This window comes from Elephantulus edwardii, unplaced genomic scaffold (assembly GCF_000299155.1).
Source record: "Elephantulus edwardii isolate Elephantulus edwardi_28Jun2011 unplaced genomic scaffold, EleEdw1.0 scaffold00013, whole genome shotgun sequence".
Lineage (NCBI taxonomy): Eukaryota > Metazoa > Chordata > Mammalia > Macroscelidea > Macroscelididae > Elephantulus > Elephantulus edwardii.
In genome coordinates, this window is record NW_006399763.1 from 17,891,904 (window position 1) to 17,905,216 (window position 13,313).

The window sequence follows — 13,313 nt, forward strand, 5'->3', positions numbered from 1 at the left end:
TCCCTCTGGGGACTTCCTTCGCATGCAGCCCAGAATCATCCCTCATTCTTGACTCTTTTCACAAAAAGTCATATTGTCACACAAAAGGATTTTGGGGTTAAAGAAAATGGTTAAGGCCCAATGTTTTTGACATTCTCAAAGTTTGGTGCTTCTCTCTCTCTCTGTGTGTGTGTGTGTGTGTGTGTGTGTGTGTGTGTGTGTGTGTGTGTGGTTAGGGAAGCTTTCCTTCTTCCAAATAAATCTTGGTCTGCCTAAATTTTAAAGAACTTAAAAAGTGAGTACAAAAGGAGTAGAATTTAATGAGAACATTTCTCTGACTCTAATTCCCTGATGGAAATGATGGGGTTCTTTTGTGGAAAGACATAGCCACTACACACTTATTAATATGTGTGTCCAAGCTTTAATTATAGATGTCCTCCTTTAATGTAGGATTGTTACCACTGGTGTTAATTCATAAAGAGGCCATTGAGGGGAGTTTAATACTATCTGTGGCAATCAGTGAATTTCATCTGGATTCTGTTACCAGCAGCAGCATATTAGAACTATAAAGTCTAAGAGTTTTTGTCTGTAATGAGCTTGTCCACTTAATAATGGAAATATCTATCATATAGTAAGAGTTTGATTGGATATGCAGATGATTGAGCTTCTATTACTATATTGAAAGTTCTAAAAAGCAAGAAATGGTACAAAACAATAAATCAACATTTTTTGCTATGGTTTTTATACAATTAGGCACACTGTTATCTGTTCTATTGTGAATTAACAGGGTTTTTTTTTGTTTTTTTTATTTTTTTTTAAATTAACAGTTTTTTTATGGGATGCTGCTTCTGATGATTTCAAGAAGAAAGCTACCAGAAACTTAGAGGCAAGGAACAACTCTTAGGGTCATAGTCATTGGTACCTGCAGCCTGGCTGTGGGAAGCAGGGGACACTGAGCCAAAACACTGAACCAAGAGCTAAGCTCAAGAAGACAGATACTTGGACTCCAGCCACTGAGGTACTAGGAAGCAAGGGGAGGACAGACAGGAGGAGTAACAACAACAGTAGCAGAGGAGGAGGAAGCCAAGGTTTCCTCAGTGTTACTGAACATGAAAATGGCTTTGCCCCTAGAACAAAGGCTGACAAACCTAGATTTTATCAGCCTACCAGTTAGTAATTTGGAGCACAGATTCATTCTTTCCTTAACAATTACTAATATTCTTTGCAAGAGTATTGGAAGTATTTTTTAAAACAAAAGAATAATTGAAAAGCTAGTAGATCATAAAATAATTTTACCTATTACCACTTCTGACACTTTTCGTAATCTCGATTTTGTAGCATTAACATATTTACCTAGTATTAAATGATTTTTAGGGATTAAAATGTTAATTAAAACTATCAGTGACATCTCAGTTGCTAGGAAGGGCAGCCTGTACGCTGTTTTAAACTAGAAGCTTCTACCATGCCTCCCTGCCATCCACTATCCCCTACCCCCCACCTCCCCATTCCAAAGAAGCTCTGTTTTGAGGCAACAGTTTTGCTGGAAGAAAACGGCAGAATCAGAAACAATTTGCTCCCTTAAGGATTTGAGAATGCTTAGCTTGGAACCTTACAAAAGCGGTGTTATGTCCTTGAACATTCTAAAGATCATTGTTAATAGGATCAATTTTTGTGTGTTATTCAACTGGATTGTTCCTAGCCTATAAGAACCTCATTTTTGTAGAGGGACAAGGTGGCGATGGGGGTGGGGACGAAGGGTAAAGGAGAGCCCAGTAAATTCCATGTGATCAGTTCAGCTGCAATAATCTCTTTTCTCCTCCTTGACGAAGCCACACATGAGAGCACTCTGGTGTCTTTCATCATTATTTGTCACCCTTTTGTGTGGAGCAACTTATATCCACAGCCATTCCAGCAATTAAAATAAAAAAGAACCAAACAGTATTCTCATTGAATGCGTGGAGGCCGGTGCCACCAAGTGCCATCCAACCTATTGAAAGTCGGGTACCTAATGCCATTAGAGCTCTGTGAGTATTCTGTAGAATGAAAAAGAAAACAAATAATTTGTTACACATGGGATGTAGGGAATGATTTAAAAAGATAAAATCGTTTAATGTGCTCACAGCGGCTAGTGTGCCTGTAACAGGGATTTCTGTGATAAAGGAGGACTCAGAGACTGATAAGAATTCAAATTCATTTGAAAAGACCTGAAAACTTCCATTTTTGTAGACAATCTTAAAAAATTACTGTAATAATAATAATAATAACTTTTGCTTAAAATTTTAATTATTTTACCCCTTCTTCAAAAGGCTCTGCTCAAGTACTCAATGATTTGCCAGAATCAAGCCACTCAAAGATGCCTCAGAAGATAAACCTGGTGGTCTGCTCCTAAGAGGTCACAGCCTTGAAGATCCTATGGATAGTTTTATTTTGCACACAGGGGTTCACCACTAGTCTGAATCCATTCAGTGACAGCTAACAACAATTACCAGAACAATAATGTTCTATCCTATTTCTGGAGAAAGTTTCTTTTCTCTTCGAAGTCTGCAAACTGAAAGAGGGTGAAGACAAAGCAAGACCACAGGTAGAGAGAGGATTGAGAGGGATGATGACTTAATATGAGTGCTAATTTCAGTTCACACCCTCCAGGAAATGAAGACCAATGGGTAGGCTTTCTGCATTCTTTCAATCACACATTTTTATCTGATTTCTAACTGAAGATTCAAGTTCAATCACACATTTTTATCTGATTTATAACTAAAGATTCAAGTTCACCATGAAACCACATGTTTTAAAGCAATACATTTGTTCCTTTGGTCAGAGGGCACTTTTTAGAAAGTATCATTCATAAAATCCACTCTCCTCCTCATTGAGTTAGGCCCAACCCATAGGGACCCTCTGTTAGGTTTCTGAGGCTGTAAATCTAAGTAGGAGGAGATTGTCCATCTTCTCCAACAGAATAGCTGGATTTGAACTGCCAGAGATGTATATATGTCCTTTGGGTGAGCAGCACGACAGCCAAGGGAGTAAGCATTCAGAGCTCCTTATAAAGGCCTATGAAGTACCAAAAATGTTCTGTGTCAGGATATTAATATAAAATACCTGTAGCTTTTTATGCTTCATTACCATTTAGTTGGGATGAGAGGGGTGAGAGATGTACACCTGAAAAGATAACCAGCACCTAAACAACCTGTGACTGAAATTCTGAAGAGAGTCAATGACTTGAGCAGATCAAAGAATCTTCTAGAGAACGTCCTGAGATCTTGAAAGAAAGGAAGGAAATATGCCTTCTGAGAGCAAGACCTATGAAATCAAAGGAGCAATGACATTTTCGAAAATGGTAATGGTATTTAAAATGTCATAAGCATTTTATATACAGAGAGACACACTTGCAGGGGGACATCTAGAAAGTATTTCCAATTATAACTTCGAAACTGAGCAAATCTGTTTGGCTAATGCAGAAAGGTTAGAGGCAGAAATCTCAAAAAAGAACATTTGCTTTTATGTCAGTGCAGTTGAACCACTGAACATTTTGTTTGTTTGTTTGTTTTTAACAGTGGTGTCTCGGTTTGATTTTGGAATGATCATAGAAAATGGTCAAGTGACTGGGAGCTTTAGCCTTAGCTGGTGGTGAGCTAGGAGGTGAGAATGGTCAGTTACCCTAATGTGTGAGAATAATTCTAGGAAGGCCATCCACCAAAAGACCCCCATCAATGACCTTTAGATGTCATAACCCAGTGTGGGGAGCCACAGCCTAAGATGGGTAGAATGGCCCAGTTGTGGTCCTGACAAGCACTTCTGTGAAACATTCTTTGAATACGCATGACTGAGGTGGGGGGTATTAAACAATGATTTGGTGACAAGGTCTATAACTTCTTGGGGTTGAAAAATTCCATAACTGGAATAGCAAAGGTCATATATGACCCTTCCCTATAAACTATATACATTATGTACATGTATGTGTATAAGTAAAAAATCACATAATTGCTAAAATTAAAACCCCCCACAATGTTTGAAAAGAAATGCATAATGCTTCATAAATAAAGCAGTTAGATGAAAATCTGTTAAGGTTCCCCCAAATGTCTTTGTTTCTAACAACAACAAAAAAGAATTTTAATACATTAACCAGACAGCCTGGGTTAGGCCAGGTGGTTCTGCTGCTGAATAATGATTGAATTTGTCCCTTTTTAAAACGACCATATTTCCTTGGTATGATTTTTGGCAAAATATGTGACTTTGAGATGATTAGTAGGGAGTGGCTGACAATTTGGCTTTAAAATTTCCTAAACTTTCTTGAATGCCTAATTGTTTGCTAAGATGTCAGCTGCAAGATTGGTGAAGCTGGAGGTGGGGGGAAAGCGTGCATTCACATTGGCCCTATGTCTATTTTCAGTGTGAAAAGAACTGGCTGGAGAGTGTTGCAAACACTTGAAGCTATGCATTCTGCATTACAATGAAGTGGGGCTGTATTACACAATACTGCAGGGCTGGGTTTTTTTCCCTCTCTGAAAAGGACATCATATCCAAAACCCTTTGAATGCAAAGCAAGAGCAACAGATGACAAATACTAGGATGTGCTACACACCAGAACAATTACATTAAAATGGACTTTCTCCCACATTGAATCCTTTCCAATTTCTTCTTGGTGAAATAATTAAGACTACACAAGGCTGAACACTACACAAGGACTCTAAAAATATTGGGGAGAGAGAAGCAGAGTCGGTTTAAAAAAAATAAGGATGCTTATCTTCATGTCACGGAAATAATATTTGGTGATATACATGCAAGTCCAGTGTTTGTAGGCCTGGGAATATTTTAAAATGTGCCATTCAGCTTAGTCTGCCACATATCTGTGAGAAAGAAAAATGCCATGAAGTGTATTCACAGTTTGAATTCCTTTTCTGGTTCTAGTAATTGTTGTAAATGACAGTCCATTTAGTTGTTGTAATACACAGACTCCTAAAAATAATGTTATTACTGCCTCCTCAAGAATTAGGTTTTCTAATGCCCAATCAGCTTCATTTCTGAAGGATAAATAGAATTTAGTAAAATCATTGTGTATTTTAAAAACAAGTAAGAGCTAACCTTTATATAATTATACATTTCCAATATTTCTCAATCCTTGCTAAATTAATAGAGTTAGAACTTACATTCAGGACTTTAAATTCCAGTTCTTTACTCACCAAACCAAATGGAACACAAAATTATCAACAATCTGACACAGGATGGACATAGAGTTATTTAAATTAATGTAGGACAGATCTGAATATTCACAGAACTGCTACAAACTTCTAGCAGATCTCTCACTATATTTCCCCTCCATTTTGTTACTGTTTCCTTCAGCTTAAAATCTTTATTCTGATTCCCCTATTTTTCTGGTTTATAAGGCATGGAGGATTCTTATATTTTGCTAAATATAACTAACTAACTGCTTTTTAATTTTGGCTAAAACGCTCCTATAGCTCTTTGTTGTGTGTTTTATTGTTTCCCACCACACCCCCATAGTACCTAGCACAGATCCTGGAACACAGTATGTACTCAATACACGTTTGTAGAGTGAAGGAATGAATGCGTGGAGGGTATAAGTGTTTAGCGTCTCTTTTTTACTAAGCTGTGAGCTTGTGGATGGCAGAGCCATGATATCCTTCCATTGCTCTGCTCATGGTGTCAACCCAGCACCATACATATCATACCATGATATGACATGGTACCTAGACAGCAAATCCTTGATAGTGATGACAACTTATAGTAGTAGAAAGCATAGATAGGAAAAAAGAAAGGGAGGAGGAAGTAAAGGAAGTGTAAAAATAAAATGAGCACTGACCTTGTTCAGGATGATCAACTATTTGGAAATGGGTAATGGTGATGGCTGTACGATGTCAGGGAATTATACATGACACAATGCAAATACCTTGCCACATATCTAGTTACCAAAATAAAACAAAAAATAATGGAAAAAATTAGAGCAGAAGACTGAACATGATTCTATCTTGCTCCTTCCATGCTCTCAAACTTCCCCCTTCTTTTTATCTAAGGGAAGTCAGAGGCACTACAGGAGACATGCAGAATGTTTTATAATCTAAACAGTGGCTTCAATTGTGATCAACATTTCAAATGTATTAAATCATTTGCTCACATAATGAATAGAAAGTTTTTCTAAAGAGTAAACAAGCCAATGATTTAGAATATTATCTTGTGTTCTAGTGTAACTGAAATTTGGAGTTTAGTGGAGACGTGGGGAATTTTTAAAGAAGTAATCCCTAAGACTTGGGAAATGAAATTATAATTATTTTTTTCCTAATGAATACACTTAACAGGCTACAGACTCTCAAATGTGATACATTTGGCAAAGAATAGGCCCTGTCATGAAACCTGAAAGAGGCCTGTGCCATTATTAATCTGCTACCCAGGCAACACTTTTTTGGGCCTTAATGAATAGCCTCTAATTGGCTGAGATTGGCTCATATGCCCAGGAGCTGTTCACCAAATAGTTTTTTTTCCAAGATTTTGCTTCTTTACTATTTCGGTGATATAAGATTATTCTGATCACATTATAAATCTCACCAAAGACACTATGATTCATTGAATAATTAGTTTATTAAGATGTAAAATTTATTTCTTCTTTTATACATATAGTCTACAAAAGGAATGAAAAACAATTCTTGAATAAAAACTACATAATGACAAAGAATATCTTTAGCTAAGATATATGTCATTCATTTTTGAAGGCCAGCTAATAAGACAATATGGAGAAAATGGCACTTTCTCTCCTATGATTGGGAATATCAAGATCAGGGTAACTGAGAATTAAACAAAGAACCAAGGATAGGTTTCTTTGATGCATCTATTATTCTTTAATCATCTCTTAAACACTTTGAGGTCAAGGGCCATGCCATGGCTTCCTTCCTTCCCTTTCCTGAAATGGTAATCACAATATTGCACATACTTCTAAAGACTCTCATAATGGGTTGAGATGGGTCAATAATTGAGCACTTACTGTTAGCTGTGGAAATGTGAGAGAATTCCAAGTTTCAACCACACTCTTTAGGAGTTCACTGAAGTCTCATCTACTCAGAAATTCTTCCTTTTCCCTCCTCTTAGACATTTCTAAGAGGCTCTGAAATAACTAAACTTGGATTATTACTTGCTAATTAGCCAGGAAATTAAAAGATGTATTGCAAAGAGAAATTCTGCAGTTAGAGACCTCTCTAAAGTACTAAAGTGTAACAATATCTGTCTGGAGACTAAGGTGCACCTGATACATGCCATGGTCTTTGCAATCACTTACTATGTATCAGAGAGCTGGATAATGAGTAGGGAAGATAGAAGGAGAATCGATGCCTTTGAGCTGTGGTGTTGGAAAAGAGTATTGAATATACCATGGATTGCTAAGAAAAAAACAGTTTTGTCCTGGACAGAGTGAAGCTGGGTTGCTCCTTGGGAGGCAAGGATTCTGAAGCTTTGTCTGACATACCTTGGACATGTTGCAGTCCTTGGAGAGGGACATCATGCTTGGGAGGGTGGAGTGACAGTGCAGGAGAGGAAGACCCTTGATGAGATGAATCAATTCAGTGACTGAGGTAATGGTGTTGGGTATGTCAGAGATGGTGAGATTGGCACAGGATAGGGCAGAGTTTAGGGCTGTTGTGCATATGGTTGCTATGAGTTGCGAATGATTCGATGGCACTTAACAACAACAACAACAACAACAATAATTATTTGTCCATGACTTGATTTTACAGAATATGTCTTGTTTGTTGTTATGTGCTGTTGAGTCGCTTGCGACTCATAGTGACCCTATGTACAACAGCCCTAAACTCTGTTCTGTCCTGTGCCAATTGCACTGTCTCTGACACTCCCATCCCAATTATGCCAGTCACTGAATCAATCCACCTCATAGAGGGCCTTCCCCTCCTGTGCTGTCCCTCCACCCTCCCAAGCATGATGTCCTTCTCCAAGGACCGGTCTCTCCTCACAACATGTCCAAAGTATGTTAGACGGAGCCTCAGAATTCTTGCCTCCAAGGAACCACCCGGTTTAACCCTTTCCAGGATGAATCTGTTTGTTTTCCTAGCAGTCCATGTTATTCTCAATACTCTTCTCCAGCACCACAGCTCAAAGGCATCAATTCTCCTTCTATCCTCCTTGGTCATTGTCCAACTTTCTGATGCATAACAAGTGATTGTGAAGACTATGTCCTGTATCAAACACACCTTAGTCTCCAGAGTGACACCATTCTTCTTCAGTACTTTGGAGAGGACCCTAACAGCAGACTTTCCCATGGCAATGCGCCTTCTAATTTCCTGGCTACTGGTGCCAAGAGTGTTGACTGTGGAGTCAAGCAAACTAAAGCTGTGAACAATCTCAATCTCTTCACCATCCATCCTGATGCCGCCAATTGGTCTGGTGGTGAGAATCTTTGTCTTCTTGACATTGAACCTCAATCCATATTGGAGCCTGCAGTCCTTGACCCTCTGCAGCAGGTGCTTCAGGTCCTCTTCAGCTTCAGCAAGTAGGGTTGTATCATCTACATAACGCAGATTGTTGATAAATCGTCCACCAATCTTGACCCCACATTTCTCCTCATAGAATCCAGCCTCCCGGATAATCTGTCCTGCATACAGGTTAAAAAGGTATGGAGATAGGATGTATCCCTGGCATATGCCCTTCCCAATATTGAACCATGCAGTGTTCCCTTGCTCTGTTCTGATGACTGCCTCCTGGTCCAAGTATATGTTTCATATTAGCACGATCAAGTGCTCTGGTATTCCCATTTTTCTCAGAGTCAGCCACAGTTTGTTATGATCCACACAGTCAAATGCCTTTGCATAGTCAATGAAACACAGATATACATTCTTCTAGTATTCCCTGCTTTCAGCTGAGATCCACTTAACATCAGCTTCAATATCCCTAGTACCACGACCCCTTCTAAACCCAGCCTGGACTTCTGGCAGTTCTCTGCTGATGTGCTGTTCCAGTAGTTTTTGGATAAGCTTCAGTAAAATCTTGCTTGCATGTGAAATCAGTGAGAATGTTCTATAGTTTCCACACTCTGTTGGGTCACCTTTCTTTGGGATGGGAACAAATTTAGATCTCTTCCAGTATGTTGGCCAAGTGATTGTTCTCCAGATTTCTTGGCACAACTTGGTGAGCACGTCCAGGGCAGCATCTGTTAGCTGAAATATGTCAATTGGTCTAGAGGTAAAAAAAAAATCTTTAGTTAATCTTTAGTTGAGTGTACCATAGGTTTTGACAGTATCTGTTATGGTTTGGTTTGTTTTCCTCACTTCCCCCTAAAGTATATGTTGGAATCTTATCCTTTCTACATGGGGAAACATGATAAAATAACAGTGAATTAAAATAAAATCCAGTTATATATTATAAAATTACATAATCAACTGAGACATGAATAGAGATATGCACATCTATGTTCATAGCAGTGTTATTCACAATAGTGAGAAGATGGAAACAGCTCAAATTCAGATCAACAAATGCATGGATTGAAACAATTGTGGTACATTTACACAATGAAATGCTACATACCATTAAGGGACAATAATTAAATAAAACACTATATAATATGAGAAAGTCTAAAGAACATTTTTGTTGCGTGAAATAGCTTAGTCTCATAAGAACAAATACTACATAAGATTATTATTGTGAAAGTAGGAGGATAATTGGGCAGGATGTGTTCACAAGGGGAAGGGGGAAGGAAGAGAGGCATGAAAGAGGAAGAGGAAAATCACTAGAATAGCAGAGATTAGTGGATGGGTGGAAGCTGAAGGAATAGAAAAAGTTCAGTGGAGACTTGAAAAGATAAGATGATAATAGGCATAGGTAAATAGTAAGAATAAATCAATAATAATAATAGTAATAAATGATATAATATATAATGCATATGATTAATTATTGATTGAAGCTCTAAGTCAAGAAGACAAAGATTCTCACCACTTGGCCAATTAGCAGCACCATGATGGATGGAGAGATTGAGGTTGTTAACAGTTACAGCTTGCTTAGCTCCACAGTCAACCTTCTTAACACCAGCAGTCAGGAAATCAAAAGATGCATTGCATTGGGAAAATCTGCTCTCAGTGACCTCTCCAGAGTTCTGAAAAGTAACGATGTCAGTCTAGAGACTAAGGTACACCAAAGCCAGGCCACAACTACTTGTTATGCATCAGAGAGCTGGTCAATGTCTAAGGATGACAGAAGAAAAGTTGATGCCTTCAAATTGTGTTGCTGGAGAAGAGTCTTGGATTGCCAAGAAAACAAATAGGTCCGTCTTGGAGAGGGTGAAACCAAGTTTATCGTTGGAGGCTAGGATTTTGAAACTCCATCTCATATACTTTGGTCATGTGGCCAAGAGACACCAGTCCTTGGGGAAGGACATCATGCTTGTAAGGGTGGAGGGATAACACAGGAAAAGAAGACCCCAGATGAGATGGATTGATACAGTAACTGGGGCAATGGAGGTTGTTGTGTCAGAATTAGTGAGACTGGCTCAGGACAAGGCAGGGCTCAGAGCTGCTGTGCACAAGACTGCTATGGGTCACAGGAGACTCTATGATACATAACAACAGCAACATATGAGTAATTGTATAAAACAAAATGTACATGGAAAAAAACACAAAGCAAATGAAAGATTGTATAAAATACAATGTACATACATAAAACACAATGTATATGAATGCTTGTAGGCAAACCAATAAAATATGTTAAAAATTTTCATAATGATAAAATATATAATATAGAATAAAGTAATACATGTTATTTTATTTATGCAATTTTGTTATTATATGTCATCAAGTCACCTGTTACTCAGTGATCTTATGTGCATTACCTCTGAAAGCTACCCTATCTAATGGCAATCTCATCTTCTCTAACAGACCTAATCTCATTGCTCTAGTCACTGAGTCAATCCACTTCATCTTGATTCTTCCTCTTGTGCTGTCTATCCACCCTTCCAAGCATGATATCCCTCTCCAAGGACTAGTCCCTCCTGGCCATGTACCTGAAGTATATGAGACAGAGCCTCAAAATCCTTGCCTCCAGGAAACAAACTGGTTGCACCCTCTCTAGGACTGAACTGTTTGTTCTCCTGGCAGTCCATAGTATGTTCAACACACTTCTATAGTGCCACAACTCAAAGTCATTGATCCTCCTTCTATTATGCTTAGTTGTTGTCCAGCTCTCTAATGCATAGCAAGTAATTGTGAAGACTTTGGCCTGGGTCCGGTGCACCTTAGTTTCCAGACTGATATCATTGCTCTTTAGTACTCTAGAGGGGTCTGTGACAGCACACTTTCCAGTGCAAATTGTCTTTTGATTTCCTGACTGCTTGTGCCAAGAGTGTTGATTGTGAAACCAAGTAAATGGAAGTTATTAACAATCCCAGTCTCTTCTCCATCCATCATTAAGCTGCTAATAGGCCCAGTGGTCAGAATCCTGGTTTTCTTGAGGTTGAGCTTCAATCATATTGAAGACTACAATCCTTGACCTTCTGCAGCAAGTCCTTCAGATCCTCCTCAGTTTAAGCAAGCAAGCTTGTATTATCTGTATAACACAGGTTGTTGAATCTTCCTCTTATCTTATTGCCACATCTTCTCAACCCAGCCTGCACACCTGGCAGTTCTCTGCTGATGTACTGTTCCAGTAGTTTCTGGATAATCTTCAGCAGGATTTTGCTTGTGTGTGGTATTAGTGATACCATTTGATAATTTCCACACTCTGTTGGGTCATCTTTTTTTTTCTGGAATGAAAATAAATACAGATTTCTTTCAGTAAGTTGGCCAGGTAGTTATACTCTAGATTTCTTGTCATAACGTGGTGAGCACATCCAGGACAACATCTATTTGCTGAAATATGTCAGTTGGTATTCTAACATGGGGCCTTGTTTTTTGCCAATTCCTTCAGAGCAGCTTGAGCTTCCTCCTTCATCACCCTTGCCTCTTAATCATATGTTATTTCAGAAATTCTTTTGTGTAAGTCAATTCTTTTTGGGCTAGTTCCTCTGTGTACTCCTTCCATCTTTTTTAGATGCTTCCTGGTCATTCAACATTCTGCCTTCAGTATCGTTAAGTATTAGAACTCGAGTCTTGAATCTTTTCTTCAGTTCTCTTAAATCATAATGATCTGAAACAAAGTTTTTTGAAATATACTCCTTGAACTCTGTTATATTAAGGTAAATAAAAAACCCTCCAAATATATTTATGCAATATTTGTCCTTCTATGACTGAGTTATTTCACTCAACATAATATTCTTTAGACTCTCTTATAAAGGTGTATATTGAACCTAATGTCTTCTGAGTATAAGGAGCAGCACAGACACAGCAACAAGCAAGCACAAACAGCTGGAAGACAGGAGCTGTGTGCTTATCTCCAAGGAACTGTGGAATACTGAGGCTACGGAAGCTGAGAGAGATTTCTCCTACAGCTGATAGAGAAAATCTTGCCCTAGTGGTACTGTTCTCAGTTTGAATTTCCAGCCACTTAACAAAAAAAAGAACAAAACAAAACACACATACAAAAAACAACCAACACACAAAACAAACACCCTCCCTCTAAACAAAGAAATAATTCTCTCCTTTAAAAAGTAGGACACTTCTGTTACAATAGCACTAGATAACTAAAGGTCAATAAATGTTTTGGTATGAATGTTTGGTATGGAATAAAAACATGACCCCATCTTACAGTGTCTTACATCATATTCTCCAATGTAAATAAACTTACATTTCACTGTCTTGACTTCAACTGTCTTTTCTGCAAACACAACTCTCTGCACGTGTGGGTTTCCTTTACCAAAGCCCAAGGCTTTATTGTCTACCCAGAACCCCAAACATGAAGTGACTTGCTGGGGGATCTCAATGATTCTGAAACAAATATGGTGCTGCCTCAGAAAGAAGGGAATAGAGTGGCAACAAAGACCTTTGTTATACGTGAGGCACATGAAAGGGGCGGGGAAGAAATAAAGAAAAGGCATAGGAGAAAAGAAGGTCTGAATGAGTGATGTTAAGAGAGAAAAGGATCAGAATAAAGGATAGGTCACATAGGTGGTCCAATGCAAAAGATTTTGCATGTGAGTATTTAACATCTTATGCTGACCAATTTTGCGGAAAGATAAAAGAGACTTGCAAGCATGGAGCAAAGTAGCATTGACATAAGACTCAGGTAAAATTATGTAAATGCTGGTCAAATTAAATTTGATTACAATTAATTATCTAGTACACTTGTATCCATGTAACTCAGTGCCTGGTAGAAGGCTTTTTTACTTCTACCAAACAATATACTAGTTGGATTTGCATTTTTTAAAAAATTAATATTGTTGCTTCCAAGTGTTA